The sequence below is a fragment of the Caretta caretta genome, chromosome 10 (assembly GCF_965140235.1).
Source record: "Caretta caretta isolate rCarCar2 chromosome 10, rCarCar1.hap1, whole genome shotgun sequence".
Taxonomy (NCBI): domain Eukaryota; kingdom Metazoa; phylum Chordata; order Testudines; family Cheloniidae; genus Caretta; species Caretta caretta.
In genome coordinates this window covers 75,680,416-75,701,733 of record NC_134215.1, presented here as the reverse complement: position 1 = coordinate 75,701,733, position 21,318 = coordinate 75,680,416, and the positions used below count along the sequence as shown (strand labels likewise).

General features: G+C 43.4%; 1 long non-coding RNA gene across 5 annotated transcripts in view; it reads left to right on the top strand.

Annotated features, from left to right (window-relative positions):
* Positions 1-694: 694 nt before the first annotated feature.
* The window catches only part of LOC142073504 (uncharacterized), a 52,870-nt gene continuing 32,246 nt past the window's right edge, over positions 695-21,318 (top strand). For 3 of the 5 annotated variants that reach the window (XR_012670388.1, XR_012670390.1, XR_012670391.1), the window contains exon 1: positions 2,053-2,155. This is a non-coding gene — a long non-coding RNA (uncharacterized LOC142073504). Of the gene's footprint in view, positions 768-1,266; positions 1,355-2,052; positions 2,156-21,318 lie in introns of those variants that run through there. The other 2 variants (XR_012670389.1, XR_012670392.1) reach the window with 2 other exon arrangements.

The window sequence follows — 21,318 nt, the reverse complement described above, 5'->3', positions numbered from 1 at the left end:
GAACAGGCCTTCCAGGTGCTTTGGAAAAAATCAAACTCACTGGTGTGTGAGTGTTAAATTGTGGTTAAAAAGCTACAAAGAATTTTGCAGTAGCTTTAGTGGGCCAAAACCTACGCTGGTGCAAATCAGCAAAGTCAGTGGGGTTTCTTACAAATGAGGAGCACCAAACAAGGGTGGTGGTGATGGGGAGACAGACAGATGCTCATAGAATATTAAAGTGCACAATCTCAATCCTAGAGAGCTGTATACGCTCAAATAGTCTTTTCCCGCTCAAAGCAATGGGATTAAGGGTAAAGAGTAATGGTCTGTAGGATTGGGCCCCATCAGTTTTATTGCTTGGCTATTCCTCTTTGCTGAGTTCAACTCGGATTTCAAGCTTGGAGAAGTGTTTTTGTTTGGTTTGGTTTTTTTGAGAGCGCAAGAGAGCGTGAGTGCTCGATAGTCAGTCAATTTTTCCCAAGCCGTCAGAGCTCTAGAACTGAGCCTGTAGATTACAGTTGTGTGCTTTTGTGTTTATGGCATACTATAATTAAATTAAGCTTGTCCCTTTAAATGGAAGGATTTCAGCAATAGTCAGTAGATGGCGCTAGGGTACTACATAAATTACCACTGAGCTAGTCCTTTTTTCTGCGGTTTCCCTGTTTGAAGAGCATGGAAGTAGCTGATTCCTTTCTAATTATTATTTGAAGGTGCAGTCTGGAATCCATTGTTGAGGGAATAGACCCTGGTTAAAGAAATCGGGGAGAATATTTTCATGTTTAGCAAAGGTAATAAAATAATTCACTTTCTTCACAAATTGTACGATTGAATTACAGCTCTGCTTCTCGACTAGGTTTTTATTTTTTGAAAATTATATCCCAGAGAGGAACATGAAAGAATCCGATTGCTAGAAAACCTCAGAAACTCAAGGGAATTCCTAACTGTGTAGATATGAATATGGATGAAAATCTATATTACCTCAGGCACCAGCTTAGCACAGAATGTTTATGAAATATTCCTAAAATTTAGTTTATTTACAAATCAAGTTACCTACTTATTTATGACACTTAAATATTTATGCATTTAGTGGACAGTTAATATTGTTGTTATTTACTATTTCTTAGGCATAATGTGCTCTGCGCTGCACAAAACAAATATAAAGATTGTCCCTCCTTCTAAGAGAGTACAAACTACAGCCCTGCTCCAAAGCCCATTGAAATCCATGGGAGTCTTTTCATTGATGTCTGTGGACATAGGATTGGGCCCTAACTGAAGACAGGGTAAACTGGCAAACCCAGGAAAGAACAAAAGCTTTGAGGCATTTTCTATTGTTTGCTTGTTTGTTTTGTTTCTTCGAAATGCCCACTGGATCAAAGTAAGTTTCAAGAGTATTTCTATGGGATTTTTGTCAGAAAATATTTAGCTCAAGAGGGTTTTTTTTAATCTATATCAGATTCTTTTTCTCTCCCTTTCCTTTGGGAACTGGGCAGAAGAGATCATGCACCCTGTCCTAAAGAACAGAGTTACATACCATTAAAAAGAGGAGGATAAACTGGAACACATGTGAAGGACTAGACAGGCTTAAAAAGAATATTTTTAGCCATGGGACTAAACAATAGGAAATATTCCTGAGTACTCTACGCCACATACCATCCAGTATACGTGTGACTGTATTTATAGGTATATGTATTATACAGTATATAGCGATTTCTATTGTGTGTGTATATACATTTGTACAGATGCATACATGCATACAACAGGATATAACCATGGTAACTATAATATACTGGTTGTGAAATATTATCAGTTTCCCCCCCCACTTCACACACACACACACACGCACACACAAATGTGTGACTAGTTTGTGCTTTCTGCAAATCTATTTTAATTGAACTTGATCTTAGAGTAAGATGAAACTTCAGCACTAGTAATACATGCTGTGCATGTCCTCTGCAGGCTGGAAAGCTGTGTCATGCAAGACATGTCACGGTTTATGCTGCAACTTTAGGGCAGAGGTCTAGCAATTCTTTTCAGGAAGAAGCAGCTCTGTAACTCATCAGAGAGAAGCAGATATTGCCCGTACAGAGTTTAAAACCACAGCAAGAACGTATTACCTTTTTCCAGCCTCTCTGGACAGAGTGTGTTTCTCCATTCAGTGAAGAGGGAACTGCTAGAGGTATACACAGATTCCCTTTAGTTTTTAGCCATCTAATTGTACCAGCCGAAGGGGTGAAATTGCGTGGTTTACGGGAGGTTTCTTTCTGAGTCTCCCCTCCCCCATTTTATTTTAACCTACTGTTTAAAATTAAAAAAAATTGATTGTATAGACACGTTAGTTTGATAGAAGAGTATTGTTAAACAAACATGAAAAATAACGTTGCAAGGGGCTACATTATTTAGTCTATAGATACCTTTATTTACTAGTGTTAGTGATCTGGATGTACTCATATTTTGCATAGAAGGTCATATGGTATTTTTTGGTGGTGTGGAGGGTAAATTGTGCGTACACACACTGTGTTGTACGCGTTTGTCATACAAAGGCATCCAACACTACTCCCCAACCCACTGAAGTATATATACATGCAGACTGATGCAAGTAATGTCTGCAGCTGAAAAACTACCCTATCGTATCTATATTACTGTGTATTATTCAGCACCAAGTGTTTAAATTATTTCGCAGAATGTTGTTCATGAAGAGTTCAATACAGCTTGTAGTTCTGAGTGCAGCAAGTACTCAGTTCCAGCGGAGAGGTAATGGAGAAAATAGTTAATGATAACCCAATAGCCGTAATCACTTCTTTTGAGACAATCCAGAAGTATGTCCTAGTCTGTGGAGCTGTAAAGCTTTCTGGTGTATTATTTTTTTAAATGAATATGGATTATTTGGAAAAAAATTGTTACTGAGCCAAAAAAAAAATGTAAAAGGAAAATGCTTTTCAGAGAGTCATACTGGGAAAGAAACTTCCTAGCAAACTGGGTTAAAATAATGTTGAAAGTTTCAACATGAACCAACAACAGACCAATTCAGAGGAAAATGCTAAACACTCCATACTTAGCTCATCCCATTGTAATCAGGTTGTAGAGGCCATTGCACACTGTTTAGGTCACACTCCTTGCAGACCCCTGCAATATGTAGGTGCAGAGGGGTGACTATAGGATAGATGGGCCATCATGCTTAACTCAGAATTCCCTAAACTTTGGACAATTTAAACCAGACTTTTAATGGGACTTGAAAAGTTCTTTGTGAGATCTCTCTTTCTTTCTTCTTTTCTTGCAGTTAAATCACAATTCGTGGGGTGGTTGGGAGAATGGGGTGAGGAGATAAAACCCTCCCTGTAGGTTTTAAAGAAATGTATTGATCTGATACTCCATAACAATACAGATATCATGTAAATATAGAAAATATATTTTTAAAACACATGCTCTAGCCCAACTAGAAGTTATGCAGGAATTAGTGGGTGAAATTTTCTGGCCTGTGTTATACAGAGGATGGATAGCATAACCATAATAGTCCCTCCTGGCTTTAAAATTTATGAATACAGGAACTGCTCCAGCTTTTTATGAAGTCATTGGGAATTTTGCCATTGAGTTCAATGGGTGCAGGATTGGACCCAAATGTAGTTTAAAAAAAGACACCATTATTTGCAGTTACTGTGAAGAAGCTGTTGTAGGTTCTTTTGTAAATACCCCTAATAGGATTTTGTAAACCAGAGCCCTCTAATGATTATTTATTTATTTTATATAGACTTGGTCTATGATGTCATTGATCTCTTGGGGACCCCTTTTCCATAAAGACAGCGACATGTCACACAGCTGATGCTCATGCATGCTACATCTCTGTACTGACATGTTAGGTAGAAAACATATATCTCCTGTGCAAAACCAGCTACTATTTAAAATGAAATAAATCATTTGCCTTTAATGTTCAGTTTCCCAGTGCAGCTAATTGAAAGGCTTTCATTCACATTCTGCACCTGCTAAAAATCAGATTACCCCTCCACTCAAAAAAGCTGTTTTCAAAAATTGGGGAGTAGGGAGTTTCATGCAGAACACTGAAATCAGTTAGACTTTTTGTGACTGAAAATGGGAAAAGTAGGATTTTGTCTTTAATTTCGTTTGCAAAATAAATAACTAAAATAACAACCAAATAATCAGCAACAGCAAGTGAAAAAGGTCTTCCCTGGCTAAGACTTTAGATGGTCTATTTCAATGAACAAAGTTTTGCGGCCAAATTACAACCCCTACAACTAACAACCATTAACTACAGTGGTGCTGGTGTAGTTTGAAAAGAATAGATCTCAGATTGGGTTTTATTAATCTCCCAGAATTAAAATGTGTAACCTTCGCTGACATGAAAAAATATTTTTAAAATGTCATTAGTAAAATGATGAATTATAGTGTTTATTAGCTTGCTGGTTTTGTACATACTGCTTGAATATTATGCAACAATTGCCAGGTTTTGAGTGAATTTCTGCTGAGGGAACGATAGAAATGAAGAGGAACAGAACATTAAGGGAGAGAATGTTTGCTTCTGTAATTTTTAACAAAGCCAGCTGTGATATTCCTAAAAAGGGTAGATCAGATATCACTTCTGCTTTAAATATTTGTGGTCATTTCAGGTCTTTGTGCAAAACTGTTTGATGCTGTCGTTTGTTGTGCAACACCAATGTATGCTGTGATACAGGGGTGCTGCCAGTTCAAAGGAGACGGCCCTGTGTAGTGTCTTTTTTTCATGTTGTGGCTTTTGCTAGAGGCTTTTGTTTAAAACATGCATCCAGCACGCTCAGTCTCTGTCTCTCTCATTCTCTCGTGTGCTGGAGACGATGAGTCATTTGCAATAATAATTATAAAATCAACTGTTGAATTTAGAAATTGAATATGCATGGAAATATTGCATAATATTGCTACCTTTCCCAGCTTAATTTAGGTAAATAAGTCTGAAATGTGTGTTGGTGGAATAATGGATATTTATATACTGGAGATATTAATTACATTGAGCTAATTTAAAGTTTCTGTTATTAATTCCCTTCTAGTTTTACTGCCTTCAGGATTAATTGCAACCACCGACATGCACACCCGTTTGGTAATATTCTTAATTACAGTTAAAATGGTGCTTTAACAAGCAGCTAGTCTTGCACTCTCTCTTTCTGTGTTTCTTTTGTTTATTCAAAACCAATATTAGCCAAGAAAAAGAACAGGCCAATATTCTGAAAGTAAAGACTGGCCTGAGGGAATTGGGCTAGCAATGATTTTGGTGAATGTTTAATTTCTTGTTTGGTTGAAAAAGGGCTGGATTGGCTATTGACAAGTCCCTATCAATAGGCAGCCCCTGGAGGTCTGGCTATTTGCACATGGACTGATTGACTTGTCCTTAATAGACATATAATTGTTGACAAATACCTTTGAATAGATGATGGCAGGCATGGCTAGGTGGACAAAAGAGGTTGCTCTGTGACAGAGACCAGAGCTGAGCGAGGCAAGAGAGACAGTACCTTAAACAGAAAATAGTTTGCCTCCATAAAGCAGCCTCTCAAGTAAAACCCGTAAAAGCAATCCAGCTTTCTCCCCACATTGAGTGTCAACCAGCTCAGATGGTAAAAGCATCATTGTACTTCAAATGTGCAGGATCCATCCAGGATGAATTTCACATCTCTCGTTCTGCTGGGTAATGTGAGAAATGCAACTTAATCACAATATTAATAATACGAGGCACTTCTGTAGTACCCCTTCCCTATGAGGTGGAGGCACTTTAAAACGTGAATGGGTTTCACCTCAAAACTCTTCCATGTGGTAGGTTAAATAAGACTGTCATTCTCCTTTTTACAAATAGGGAAACTGAGGCACAGGTAGGTTGGTGCCAACATTTTCACACGTGGGTGTGCGATGTTCAATTGAAACAGGCACCCGATTTTCAAAGGTGCTGAGCCCTTGCAGCCAGAGGTGCTGAAACTAGGAGTGTTGGGGGGTCCTGCCGCACACCCTGGCTTGAAGTGGTTTCTATCAGATACAGGGTTTACAGTTTGGTTCAGTGGCTCTCAGCATCCCCCACTATACAAATTGATCCAGTACCCCTGCTTGCAGCTCCCATTATGAGTGCTATAGCATCTCCGGAAATGAGGTGCATCGACAGACATATTTAAGTGCCTAACTTGGATCACCCAAGCTTGAAAATTTTGGCCTAGCTGACTTGCCCATGGTCACACAGGAAGTCTGTGACACAGCCCAGCCTAGTCCTGTGCCCTAACCTCATCCTCCCTTTTGAACAATGTTCTCCCTACCACACACGTGAGAGGATTAAACAATGCATGCACTGATTACCAGCAGAGGGAAAGAGAACTGAAGAGGTGCAGGCCAGGGAGAAAAGATAATAAACTCTGTTTATCTGCTACATGATAATCATTCTATATTTGTTATGTTGGGGAATTAATTACATGGATTTTTAGCATGTTTAGTACATTATAGGCATGCAATACTTGTCACAAGACAAAAGGCCATTGAAACGATGCTGCACAGCCTTAGGCAGCCATAAAAGAACAAACTGTTCAAGTTTGTACATGAGAGTGAGATCAGAGAAGCCCTGGCTCCAAGTAAAATATCAGAGGAACTTACATCTTTACCTACATAATAAATCTCTCCAGAAGTGGTCCGAAACCTGGATTCTGGCCCTTTGGTCCACGATTTGATGTGCCTGTCTTTCCAAATCAACAGCCAGCTGAGAAATCACTCTTGAAAATTTGCCTTGCAGGACGTGCTCCCCTGGTCAGTTTGGTTTCAGTAATTTCTTTACCCTTGGGACGCTGCTCTTGTCAGTTAGCAGTATCATGGTTATCTCTCTGTGTGAGGAACCCTCTATGGGGTGGGGGGGGTTGTCAGAAAGGATGTGATTTAATATTTACATCTCTAAGATAGGGTTGTCCTCTTCTGCACCCCCCTCCCCCTCCAAAATCCCTAAACCCAATAAAAACAAAGACAAAACTGCTCCCGATCATGACCACAAAGCCTAGGAAAATAGGTTACTCATTAATGTGACACCATTAAGGTGACACTGCAGACAACCTCTGACACCCAACATGAGGTTGAATGCCTCGTGCCAAAAAGACCTTGAGCCTTGTCTTTGACTTTTATTGATCAAATACGTAGATTAAATACAGTATCAGATGGCCAGGCTAAAGCCTAGAATTCTATGCAACATCTTTATATGCAACTCCTTTGGGCCTTATACAGCAAAGCCCCTTCTGAGTCATGAAAGAACACACAGACATACAGCAAGTAGATAGATAGATAGAATAACTGTACAGTGAACAAACAGATATAGGTTGAGACAGATACAAATTTACCTGGTGAGAGACAAGCTTTCGTGCTTACAAAGAGCTCTGTGTAAGGTCGAAGCTCACATCTCTTACCAAACAGAAGTTGGTCCAATAAAGGATATTACCTCACCCACCTAGTCTGCCTAATGTCCTGGGAGTAACACAGCTCCAACAACACTGCATACAACACATTTATCTGACAGACCGGCAGGATTTTGGGTTACTGAACCTTCCTACATGTCATGAAATTCAAATCTCGTCTTGACAGTTCTTTAGATATAAAGGACAATTTTTTAAACGGTGTCTTTGCAATCCCTAAGCATTCCTAAACATGTAGCATTCTGCAGCCAGCTGCTTCAAAATGTTTGTATGTGTATGTATCCATTAATTCAGAATTACTCCAATTACGAGCTTTTGATGCTCCGAAATCTCCTCTCTAACCCAAAAGAGATGGAGAGCCCTTGGACTGTCCAATCAGATCATTTCCCCTCCTGCCTGCAGCAGATGTAAGCAATTTAGTTTTTTATTTCTGCATATTCAGTGCGAGCGGAGCTGTTGGTGACCTTTCACCTTGGAGCCTGCAGGATTCTAACCCTATCAAATTAAAGCATTTTGCTCACTTATTCCCAAATGCTTGGCTGGTACTAAACAGGCATCCCGCTGCATAGCAATGGCGGGCGTTCGTGTCCGCTCATACCCCAAGCCTAATCAGAGATTATTAAGGAAAATATACAGTGCTTTAATTTGATGAGACTGGTTATAGGTACTGCAGTTAAAGGTCACACTCTTGCGTGTATCTCCCTCCGTCGCTGTAATATTTCCCTCTCGCTTGACAATCCTCGGCTCCAAACAATAGGCCAAGAAGACACGTTTATTTTTGTCACGCTCTGATGAGCTCAATAGGGATAAAAATGAATTATTTAAAGTTCGCATAAACAAACAACCCTGTGCAGGTTCCCCTACCTTTTTATTCCCCCCCCACCCCCCGCATTTTCTTTTTTCTGCTTTGTTTGGTTCTTGCCTTAAAAGAACATGCTAGAGACGTGTGCATCAGTTGGAAAGAGAACCCATGTAGATGTCAAGTCCAGATAGGCTGATGCCGGATGGCCAGTGCCTGCTTCGTAACTCCTCTTGTTGGGAAGCCAGCAATGTCTGGCTGTTAAAACCTTTCAGATGCTTCTGGGTGGGTCCCAACAATGTGTGCCTAGTAAGGAGGACCTTCTGGCTTCTTTGGCTCTTAAAGGTTTCCTCACTGCTAGGCGGTAATTGAGATATCCAGTGCTGAACAAACACACAGGGCCTGATTCTGCAAGTTGCCGAGCTCCACTGAAGCCAATGGGAATTGAGGGTGCTTTCAGCTGTTGGAAGATTTGGGGTTGTGGGGAGAAGTGTGCTGACTCGGACGTATCTACCTGGGTACTGAACCGTAATGGACTTGCATCATATTCTAAATTCATCCAGCTTCATATCAAGGGCAAGAGGATGGGGGAAGATGCAACAATACAGCTTCCCCCCCCCGCTGCTTCTCGTGGCTTTAACTCTTCTGCCACTCATTAAAATACAGAGGTGGTTTAGTCTCTTGTAAAAGCTGTGTGTTGAGAGAGAGAGAGAGAGGGAGACAGGGAGCGAGAAAGTGAGGGTTAATTCTAATCTCCTGTCAAGCCTAATGGTTTGAGCATATGTGTCCATGCAGCAGACCAACAGCAGGCGTATTTATTTCCAAAATTTACATGAGAATTGCTTTATGCAGCTGTATGTAAAAATTCAAACCACACAGTGTCACTGTATCCCGCAGGTCACTCCAAAGCCCAGTGGCATTATAGCTGGGGACAAAATCTTGCCACTTTGCCGAGGTTTCCTTTAGGACTGAAACTTGTCCTGTTAAAAACAAAAATGGGAGCATTTCCACCCCCTCCTCACTCCCTCCAGCTTCCATTTACATTCCTCAGAGGCTTCCAAACGTACAAGGAATTGGGGCCCGATCCTGATGTCCCTGATATCAACGGGAGTTTTACTGTTAACTTCAAAGGGCGACAGGACTGGGCCCTGGATCATTCCTTTGTCGATGAATAATCCCGTTAGCTGATCCAGAGCTCTGACTTTTTACTATATACACGTTGCGGACAGGCAAAGGCTGACGGGTTTGCAGAGGTTCAGTTTCAGTGCTTATCCTAAACAGAGGCAGATTGGCTCAGGCTGCTTGGGATGCTGACGGCATCCTGGCCTGTCTGCTAAATGGCTTGTGAGAGCCTGTTTTTGTTTTTTGCCAGATTTGACGACCTCCCATATATCTCAAGAGCAACCAGGGCTAGACATCCATTTTGTATCTCACTGGCAACCTGAGAATCCTAAGGGGGTTCAGGAGAGATCATATCTTAAAATCACCTTACTTGGATTATACTCTGGTGTATCCACTTATGCTTATAGAAAAGCATCCTGACATGCGAGCCAGCCTGCCGGCCTCACTGACGCTGATTCTGTGTGTATCCAAACTCATCTGGAAATTTTTGGCAAATTTTATGAGATCAGGTTTCAGATTCTACCATGGTTGGAAATGTTGAATTAGAAGGCTCTGCAGTGGAACTTTCCCCAAAAATGCAGCGTTACGGTGTGGGGCGGGAGAAGACGGGAGTTACATGAACTTTTTCAAACTTTGGAAAAGCTATAGATGGAGGTTTGGGACAGTTCTTGTTTAGTCTGAATTGGATCATTCAGCCTTAAAATCCACATGGACCCTGCTATGTCTCTGCTCTTTGATCAGAATGAACTTGCTTAAAGGTCAGCTCAACCACGGTTCAAAGTTAAGTTTTTTGATTTAAAGCCCTCTGCTCCCATCCATGAGAGATGGTCAGAAGCACTTTAGTAAAAGCCACTAATAAGTGTGATTCAGTAGTGGCCATGCCTTGTAATGTGCAAACCAATTAGAAAAGAGATGCTTATTGTCAGTGTTACAGCTTAAACACAGATCACTCCAAATATCTGGAGATTTGTTCTCTGGCAGAACATACTGGATATTACAAAAGTCCTTAGCTTGCCACTGCGCAGCTATTCAGAACTACACTGACAGAGGAAGAGAACTCAGATCCTCTCACTCCAAAAGCCTTACACGAAAGGAGAATCTCCATTAGCTGACAGCAATACAGAGCTATGACACACACTTTGGCAGTTCCGATACTATCCATTAGAGGGTGGTGGTGCTCCTCATGAGATACTTTCCAGGTTATTACAATAAGCTTTTACATGTATGACTATAACTCATTTCTAGAGCTCAGAGCAGAAATCAGCCCCTACCCCAGTATTACAATTTATCTCCAGGTGTTGTTTTATTCTGCACAAGAGAGGGATGTGTGGTTCCTGATATAGTGAACAGAGATTGTTCTCCTTCCCGAATTGCCCCATACCCCTCGCTAAACATTCTCGCCTTTAAACCCACAAAAAAAATCTATCCCAGGTGCGCACAAGAAACAAAATGCAGGAAAAGCACAATATCAAAATATTTCAGGTAGCAGTGTCACTGTTTTATTAGAAGGGCGGCGATCGCTCTTTTGAGGAGGGATCATTACCCCGCTATACACAGCAGCAGACTGTGCTGCAAGGATCGTATGGAAACACCAGACCACAGTTCCCCCCTTCACCATTCAGAACTTTACTTTGTCGATAAGAACTAAGAGAATAAAAAGAAGATGCTTTTTTTTTTAATTTTATTTTTTTCTTTGCTCCTGGTGAATGAGAGCAATTTGACTTTAAATATCAGTGCTGTGGCCAATACCTTCAGTCGCTGCATCCTGCTGGGTCCTTTCACTGGGGATTGCACAGACCTCTCTTTTCTTTTCTGACTGGACCCTTAGGCACTTTCCTATCTTCTCCATCTCATTAATTTGCCCTTGTATGTGCCTTTTGGCAGGCCAGAGAGTGTCCTGGTAATTCAGGGGGAAAGGCAGGCACAGCCTTTATTACCACAATCACTTAGCTGTGGTGTAGCAAAGGGCTCGATTTACTCTGGAATTAGACATAAACTGTTTCAGAGGACCGATTCTGTCAGCCCATCCCCCAACCAGTTGTCCCACTGATTTCAATGGGGCAACTGGTGTGAGTAAAGGCTGCACGTATAAATAAGGGTATGTCTACACTATGAAATTAGGTCGAATTTATAGAAGTCGGTTTTGTAGAAAGCGTTTTTATACAGTCGACTGTGTGTGTCCCCACACAAATGCTCTAAGTGCATGTAGTCGGCGGAGTGTGTCCACAGTACCGAGGCAACTGTCGACTTCCAGAGCGTTGCACTGTGGGTAGCTATCCCACAGTTCCTGCAGTCTCCGCCACCCATTTGAATTCTGGGTAGAAATCCCAGTGCCTGATGGGGCTAAAACATTGTCGCGGGTGGTTCTGGGTACATATCGTCAGGCCACCCGTCCCTCCCTCCTTCCGTGAAAGCAAGGACAGACAATCGTTTTGCGCCTTTTTTCTTGAGTTACCTGTGCAGACGCCATACCACGGCAAGCATGGAGCCCGCTCAGCTAACAGTCACCGTATGTCTCCTGGGTGCTGGCAGACGCGGTACTGCATTGCTGCACAGCAACAGTTTATTGCCTTTTGGGAGCAGACAGTACAGTATGACTGGTAGCCATCGTCGACGTAGTCCTGGGTGCTCTTTTAACCTACCTCGATGAGGTCGGGGCGCCTGGGCAAACATGGGAATGACTCAGCCAGCTCATTTCCCTTTTAAGTTTTGTCTCATGGCGATTGAGTCCTAGCGGCAGTGCACTGTCTTTTGCATCATCTTCTGCTGGCCAGTAGTCATACTGCACCGTCTTCTGCCGAGCACCCAGGAGATGATGATTGCTAGTGGTCGTACTGCACAGTCTGCTGCCAGCAAGATGTATAAAGATAGATGAAGTGGCTTAAAACAAGAAATAGACCAGATTTGTTTTGTATTCATTTTCTCCTCCCTCCCTCCGTGAAATCAATGGCCTGCTAAACCCAGTTTTGAATTCTATCCTTGCGGTTTTGAGTTCTATCCTTGAGGGGGCCATTCAGTTTCTCACAAAGCCCACCCCCTTTGTTGATTTTAATTCCCTGTAAGACAACCCTGTAAGCCATGTCATCAGTCGCCCCTCCCTCTGTCAGGGCAATGGCAGACAATCGTTCCATGCCTTTTTTCTGTGCAGACGCCATACCACGGCAAGCATGGAGCCCGCTCAGATCACTTTGGCAATTAGGAGCACATTAAACACCATACACATTATCCAGCAGTATATGCAGCACCAGAACCTGGCAAAACGAAACCGGGCGAGTAGGCAATGTCAGCACGGTGACGAGAGTGATGAGGACATGGACACAGACTTCTCTTAAAGCACGGGCCCTGGCAATGTGGGCATCATGGTGCTAATGGGGCAGGTTCATGTGGTGGAACACCGATTCTGGGCTTGGGAAACAAGCACAGACTGGTGGGACTGCATAGTGTTGCAGGTCTGGGACGATTCCCAGTGGCTGCAAAACTTTCGCATGTGTAAGGGCCCTGTCATGGAACTTTGTGACTTGCTTTCCCCTGCCCTGAGGCACAAGAATACCAAGATGAGAGCAGCCCTCACAGTTGAGAAGTGAGTGGCAATAGCCCTGTGGAAGCTTGCAATGCCAGACAGCTACCGGTCAGTCGGGAATCAATTTGGAGTGGGCAAATCTACCGTGGGGGCTGCTGTGATGCAAGTAGCCAACGCAATCAAAGATCTGCTGATATCAAGGGTAGTGACCCTGGGAAATGTGCAGGTCCTAGTGGATGGCTTTGCTGCAATGGGATTCCCTAACTGTGGTGGGGCCATAGACGGAACAGATATCCCTATCTTGGCACCGGAGCACCAAGCCGGCGAGTACATGAACCGCAAGGGGTACTTTTCAATAGTGCTGCAAACACTGGTGTATCACAAGGGACGTTTCACCAACATCAACATGGTATGGCCAGGAAAGGTACATGATGCTCACATCTTCAGGAACTCTGGTCTGTTTCAAAAGCTGCAGGCAGGGACTTTATTCCCAGACCAGAAAATAACTGTTGGGGATGTTGAAATGCCTATAGTTATCCTTGGGGACCCAGGCTACCCCTTAATGCCATGGCTCATGAAGCCATACACAGGTAGCCTGGACAGTAGTCAGGAGCTGTTCAACTACAGGCTGAGCAAGTGCAGAATGGTGGTAGAATGTACATTTGGACATTTAAAAGCACGCTGGCGCAGTTTACTGACTCGGTTAGACCTCAGCAAAACCAATATTCCCACTGTTATTACTGCTTGCTGTGCACTCCACAATATCTGTGAGAGTAAGGGGGAGACGTTTCTGGCGGGATGGGAGGTTGAAGCAAATTGCCTGGCTGCTGGTTACGCACAACCAGACACCAGGGCGGTTAGAAGAGCACAGGAGGGCGCGGTGCGCATCAGAGAAGCTTTGAAAACCAGTTTCATGACTGGCCAGGCTATGGTGTGAAAGTTCTGTTTGTTTCTCCTTGATGAAACCCCCCACCCCTTGGTTCACTCTACTTCCGTGTAAGCTAACCACCCTCCCCTCCTCCCTTTGATCACCACTTGCAGAGGAAATAAAGTCATTGTTGCTTCACATTCATGCATTCTTTATTAATTCATCACACAAATAGGGGGATAACTACCAAGGTAGCCCAGGACGGGTGGTGGAGGAGAGAAGTACCAGGAGGAGTGATGGAGGAGGGAAGGACAAGGCCACACAGAACTTTCAAAGTTTAAAACTTTAAAACTTATTGAATGCCAGCCTTCTGTTGCTTGGGCAATCCTCTGGGTTGGAGTGGCTGGGTGGCCGGAGGCCCCCACACCGTGTTCTTGGGCATATGGGTGAGGAGGCTATGGAACTTAGGGAGGAGGGTGGTTGGTTACACAGGGGCTGTAGTGGCGGTCTGTGCTCCTGCTGCCTTTCCTGCAGCTCAACCATACACTGGAGCATATTAGTTTGATCCTACAGCAGCCTCAGCATTGAGTCCTGCCTCCTCTTATCACGCTGCCGCCACCTTTCAGCTTCAGCCCTCTCTTCAGCCCGCCACGTACTCTCTTCAGCCCACCACCTCTCCTCCCGGTCATTTTGTGCTTTCCCGCTGTCTGACATTGTCTGCCTCCACGTGTTCATCTATGCTCTGTTAGTGTGGGAGGACAGCATGAGCTCAGAGAACATTTCATCGCGAGTGCGTTTTTTTCACCTTCTAATCTTTGCTAGCCTCTGGGAAGGAGAAGATCCTGTGATCCTTGAAACACATGCAGCTGGTGGAGTTAAAAAAAGGGACAGTGGTATATAAAAAGACACATTTTATAGAACAATGGGTACACTCTTTCACGGTAAACCTTGCTGTTAACATTACGTACATAGCACATGTGCTTTCGTTCCAAGGTGGCATTTTGCCTCCCCCCAGCGCGTGGCTAGCCCCTCCCCCCTCCCCCTCCCTGTGGCTAACAGCGGGGAACATTTCTGTTCAGTCACAGGCAAACAGCCCAGCAGGAACGGGCACCTCTGAATGTCCCCTTAAGAAAAGCACCCGATTTCAACCAGGTGACCATGAATGATATCACTCTCCTGAGGATAACACAGAGAGATAAAGAACGGATGTTGCTTGAACGCCAGCAAACATACACTGCAATGCTTTGTTCTACAATGATTCCAGAGTACGTGCTACTGGCCTGGAGTGGTTAAGTGTCCTACCATGGTGGACGGAATAAGGCTGCCCTCCCCAGAAACCTTTTGCAAAGGCTTTGGGAGTATATTCAGGAGAGCCACGAATGCCAGGGCAAATTAATCATTAAACATGCTTGCTTTTAAACCATGTATAGTATTTTAAAAGGTACACTCACCAGAGGTCCCTTCTCTGCCTGGCGGGTCCGGGAGGCAGCCTTGGATGGGTTTGGGGGGTACTGGCTCCAGGTCCAGGGTGAGAAACAGTTCCTGGCTGTCGGGAAAACCGGTTTCTCCGCTTGCTTGCTGTGAGCTATCTACAACCTCATCATCATCATCTTCCTCGTCCCCAAAACTGGCTTCCGTGTTGCCTCCATCTCCATTGAAGGAGTCAAACAACACGGTTGGGGTAGTGGTGGCTGAACCCCCTAAAATGGCATGCAGCTCATCATAGAAGCCACATGTTTGGGGCTCTGACCCGGAGCGACTGTTCGCCTCTCTGGTTTTCTGGTAGGCTTGCCTCAGCTCTTTAAGTTTCACACGGCACTGCCCTGGGAGATTTTGACAAATGTTTTGGCATTTCGAAAACTGGAAGGTAGTTCTGATAGCACAGATTCCTCTCCCCATACAGCGATCAGATCCTGTACCTCCCGTTTGGTCCATGCTGGAGCTCTTTTGCGATTCTGGGACTCCATCATGGTTACCTCTGCTGATAAGCTCTGCACGGTCACCTGCAGCTTGCCATGCTGGCCAAGCAGGAAATTGAAATTCAAAAGTTTGCAGACCTTTTCCTGTCTACCTGGCCAGTGCATCTGAGTTGAGACTGCTGTCCAGAGTGGTCATAATGGAGCATTCTGGGATAGCTCCTGGAGGCCAATACTGTCTAATTGCGTCCACAGTACCCAAATTCCACCCGTCAAGGCCGATTTCAGCGCTAACCCCCTTGTCGGGGGTGGAGTAAGGAAATCGATTTTAAGAGCCCTTTAAGTCGAAAAAAAGGGCCTCGTCGTGTGGACGGGTGCAGGGTTAAATCGATTTAACGCTGCTAAATTCAACCTCAACTCATAGTGTAGACCAGGGCTGAGCTTGTCTGGTTTGGGCCCCAGGTTTGCTTCCTGTCTCAGTTTCCACAGGACAATCCTGATTTTGACAGGCTGTCTCATGTCACAATCAGGACATGCGAACCGCTGTCATGCCATTGCTGCATTGAAGCTGTGCATGGCAATATAACACCCCAGCACAGCACCGGTCAATACTGTTAACAAGGGCTGATGAGTGGGAGATAAGCTCCCACTCAACATTTCCTTCAGGAAATCCATGTTCAAAGTACTGCAAAGTGTGTGTCAGTCTATTGGCACAAATCACGCCCCAGGTTAGTTTGTAACCTGTCCAGACTGTCTTGAAAGTGCAGCTCATGTTTTTATTTTTACAGAACCAACTGTCACAGAGTGGTGGAGCCCATGACAGGAGTGTACACTTCCATAGTTTAGGGATTGATCTGAGGCTCTTTGAAGTCAGTGGCAAAGGTCCAGTGATTTGGGGTCCGGCCTTTAATGAACAGTGAAAAAAGTTGGTTGCTTGGCCTCAAGTTTCTTCCCGTTTCCCATCAAAAATGCAAGCAAAAAGTGGTTTTGCAGTGGAAATGCCGCTCTCACTTGTGGCAAATGCACGAAGAAGCGGGACTCTGCTCCCACAGTGACTTAATATTTGTTTTTATTGCCACTGCCCTTTTCCCTGAAGGTGCTCTCTGGTGAAACAGGAAAAACCTTGCTGGAATGAGCCAATTTTCTTGAAAACATGGCAAAATGTCTGGTTTTGCCAACAAAAATTGGAAATTGGAAACTGCTGATTTTCCAAAATTCTAGCAGAGACCCAGCTGATCCGTTGTGGTCTCCATCCTCACTTTCTAGTGTGGGATTCTTGTTCAAGGGTTAGAGCAAGGAATCGGGCATCTGACTTGCTGTGGGACCTCAGGCAAGTCATTCAACTTCACTGTGCCTCAGTTTCCCTATCTATAAAGAAGTGATGACAATTAGGGATGTGACTGATCATCTCTTTTGGAAACTGGTGGACCCCAAATACTTGCTGCTTTTTCCTATCAGAGAGTGAGAGGAGAACTTGGTGCCCAAGGACATGGTTCATTACTGGGAGGCATTAATTTGTGCAGCAGGGAAATTCTCTTCCTCATTCACAGATTCTCCCTTCTCCCCACTTTCAGTGAAGACTCAGGACTCCTTACTTTTCAGAGTTCTCTCCAGAGGGAATGCCTGTCTGAGAGCTCCCTCAGTTTTCAAGGGTGAGGCAATAACATTTGGGTGATACCTCGTTGTCTATAATTGGGAGGAAATTTTTGGAGTGATGGAATGGCCTCATGCCAGGAATAGATGCCTCTTTATTGACCTGATGTGGTACCTAGAGAGCCTCAAAAGCTCTCTCGTATCTGTGAACTCTGAAGTGAAGCCCCATGATTCCTAATGTAGTTGCTTGAAAATTCATGAAGTTTCCTCAAGTCTTTCAGGGTGCTAATTGCTCATGTGGGTGACTGAAGTGCCTGCTGCAGTAAGAGCGGGTGAGTCATTCCTGTGTGGCCATGGAGAAGCCTTCTCTCACTGCCCTGACAGATTCAAAGGGTGCTTCTTAGTCCCACAGAAAAACTCTTGGAATTCAGGGGGCAGTGGCCTTGCCTTGTGGATCTTCCTCAAAGAGAGGAGATGAGTTAATAGCCTGCTGGTATCCCTTAAAGCCCCAGGTTGGGGAGAAGAGGCCAACCTTCCATCCCTTAGGATAACAGAAGCAAGCAGTGACTCCAGGACTTGATGGGATGTCCCTTGGAGGTCTTAGTTTGTCAAACAGTATCTTGACTCTGAAAGGCTTGATTTATGGGTAGTCCCTGTGAACCAAAGAGCAGTGTTCAGTTCTGGAAGGAAAGGAGGGATTTAAAGAGATTAGAATTGGTGATAGAAATTTCATAATCCCTAATCTAACAGACCAATTGCCAAAGGCAACACATCCAGTGTGGTGTTTCCTTAGAACAGTGGTTTTCAACCATGGGTACGTGTACCCCTGGGGGTATGCAGAAGTCTTGCAGGCGGTACATCAACTCATCTAGATGGTTGCCGAGTGTTACAACAGGCTACATAAAAAGCACTAGCAAAATCAGTACAAACTAAAATTTCATACAATGACTTGTTTGTACTGCTCTATATACGATACACTGAAATGTAAGTACAATATTTATATCCCAATTGATTTATTTTATAATCATATGGTAAAAAATGAGAAAGTCAGCAAATTTTCAGTAATAGTGTGGTGTGACACTTTTGAATTTTGAATCAGCATGTCTGATTTTGGAAACAAATAGTTTTAAAGTGAGGTGAAACTTGGTGGTATGCAAGACAAATCAGCCTTCTGAAAGGGATTCAGTAGTCTGGAAAGGTTGAGAGCCACTACTCTAGAACACATCTGGGCATTATTAATTTATTAATAGAAGTCTTTTGCTGCACGTGAGATAAATCAGCCACCATTACCGGGTCAGCCCACTGATAACAGTGTTTCTCTTGGGAATCTGCTTGTTTATTCCATGTAGAAGATTTAAGGGAGAGGTGAATAAAGTTTTTAAATAATTCAGCAAGGTCTGGGGCTTCAATCAGAAAGGGATGCCCCCTATATCCATGGTTGTGTTACATGAATCTCCCAGCCCTGGATGACGGACATGAAGTTCTGGAGACACAGACATTTCCTTTCTCTAACCTTTGCTTCACGAACTTCACCCTCTTATGTAGACCTGGGCACGTTCAAAACAAAGCCAATATTTGCAAAAGGTCAGACAAGAAAAATAGGGAGGAAAATATACGAAGAGAAATAGCATGAGGAAACAAACAAGCAAACATCCATCTACATGTTTACTCAGGTCAACCATTTTGGGTAACAGACCGTGGGAATTACAGACAGTGGTATTGGGAAAGTGCTATTGACAGCCATTGAGAGCAGGATACCAAGGACAGTTTGCTGTAGTGGAAGGGCTACAGTTACACCTGACATTTTGTTCATTTTGATTTCTAGCTTCAACTTCCAATCTTATCAACTTTAAAAGGAACAAACTTTAAAACCATGAACCACGGCGGAATAGGATAAGCCCTGTAACTGGCTTGATTTCCTTCCTGCCACTCTATCATGTAATTGAGTTGAGGGAGCAATGTCTTTTCATGTATTCGGGGCGTGACATCACAAGCCCATACATAAGTGAGTTACTAATAACGATCAAACGACCAAGTCCATCCTCGTCTCTGATTTCCCAGTGTGTTCGTCTCCAATGTGTTATGTTTTAAAATGTAACTACAAGGGAGCAGAGATAGCCTTTATTTCTATGTACTATACAGCACCGAGCACACTGATGGTGCTAAGCAAATAACAGGACAAAAATACCTATTAATTCTGGATAGAGAAGCAATTGGACTTGAACCCCTTCTAGACAATTAAGAGTTGAAGACTTTCATTCTATGCTATTGGAAAGGTTATTTTCCATAGACTTGCGATAAGATTGCACGACTTTCATCTTTACTCTTGATGTCACAAGATGCTCATGTGCGTCTAGCAGATGATAATCAGTGGTGACCCTACCAAAACCTGCCTTTTTAAACCTATCATAAATAGATATGGTTATTCTCTTTTATTTTCCTATACTGAATACCTTGAGCACTGAGGCTATTTAACTGCAAAATTTTATTTAGTTGTTTAAAATAACTGGTACATTTGGAAAGGCTGTCCAGCCATAGACAAACTGTGTGTGTGTGTGGTGGGGGGGAGGGGGACAGTGTCAAGTAGCTTTGCTAAATCTTATTAGTGTACAAAGATAAACTCCGTTTGCCCAGTTTACATGGGTCTGTCTTGGGTTAGACCTGCCGAGCACACTCAGCCCAGTCTAGCTCCCACAACAAAAACACAACAAAATCAAACAAACTGTAAGTTAGAATTATTGCTCTTAAATAAAGCTGATTTGAGTGTCTGGCTTTTAAGAAAAACTCCTTTACCGTATACTAAGCACCTTGGCTTGACTGGCAGTGAATTTCCTGGCCTAGTCTGCTGGGAACTTTAAATGAACACAAGCAATTATAAACCCAAAGTCTGTAGCAATTTGTAGGCATTATCTCAGGATAATTACCCTGAAACGTTCACGTTGCAAAGCAAAGGTAGATAATTTAAAAATCCATTTTTCTCTGTCCGCATTACTGTTTGGGCATAAGACCCTTCCCTTTTGCGGGCATTGTAGTGAGATAATAAAGCCTGAAATTGGTCCTTTGAAGATACCTATTGCAGTTTGTTAGAAAGCAATGAAGACAATCTTGTTTGACCTTTCTTAGCTGTATTATACTTAAATACCTAGAGAAGTTTAATTTCTCAGCACAAACTGACAAAAGCCAGAGGACTGAAAGTCAAAGTAAAAAAACCAGCCCTTAATGAGCTAAGGACAATAGTACCATCTACAGGGCCTCAGAGGAAATGGCTGCTTCCCTGCTTTGTGGGTAGGGTAAGTACTCCGTGGGTGTGCTGAGCCCTGGACTAGTTGTGACACCCACTCTGGCAGTGTGAGCAACACCCTAACGTTTTCTTGGGATTCCCTTTTGTGCAGCCAATGAAGTCATGAGAATGCACTCAGCTCCCACCTACATAACCAGGGAAAACAACCTGAGAAGCTGCTGAATGCAGCTCATAGTAAAGCAAAGGTCCCTGGTTTTGGTGGCTTCCCCATTCCCCAACCCCAAGCTTACAGGGAAAGGGACTGAAGAACCTGGTAAACCCTGCCCAGCTGAAAGTTAAGATTGCTCTGTCCCCGTCACGAGTGATGGAGAAGATGATGACAAATCTCCCACTGTGAAGGACCAGCAGCAGGAGAGATGCTAGTGGTGTGATACTTGGATGAACCAAGAACAGTCCACATTTTTTTTGGCGGGGGCGATGGAGAGGTTGTGCTATTAAAATATGGGATCGGTACATGTTTCATGCTCTGATGTAATCAAGCCAAGCAAAAATCTACCCATGCCACATATACATATGTAAATCTATGTATACATACAGCCACCCATCAGCACACCTATCCACCTACACAATACACACACACACACACACACACACACACATTTAATAGGGTGGATTTTTGCTTGGCTTGGTGATATCAAACCATGTGTGTTATATACTATTCTTAAAGAGTGATGATGGATTTTTGAATCGCAGTGTCATTTACTCTAGTGAAGAAGCAGGTCCTTCTCACGTTGACTTTAATGGGGACAGGATGAAGCCCCGCAGGTGGGAAATGGAAGGCTTAAAGTATAGACAGTGGAGAAAGGCAAAC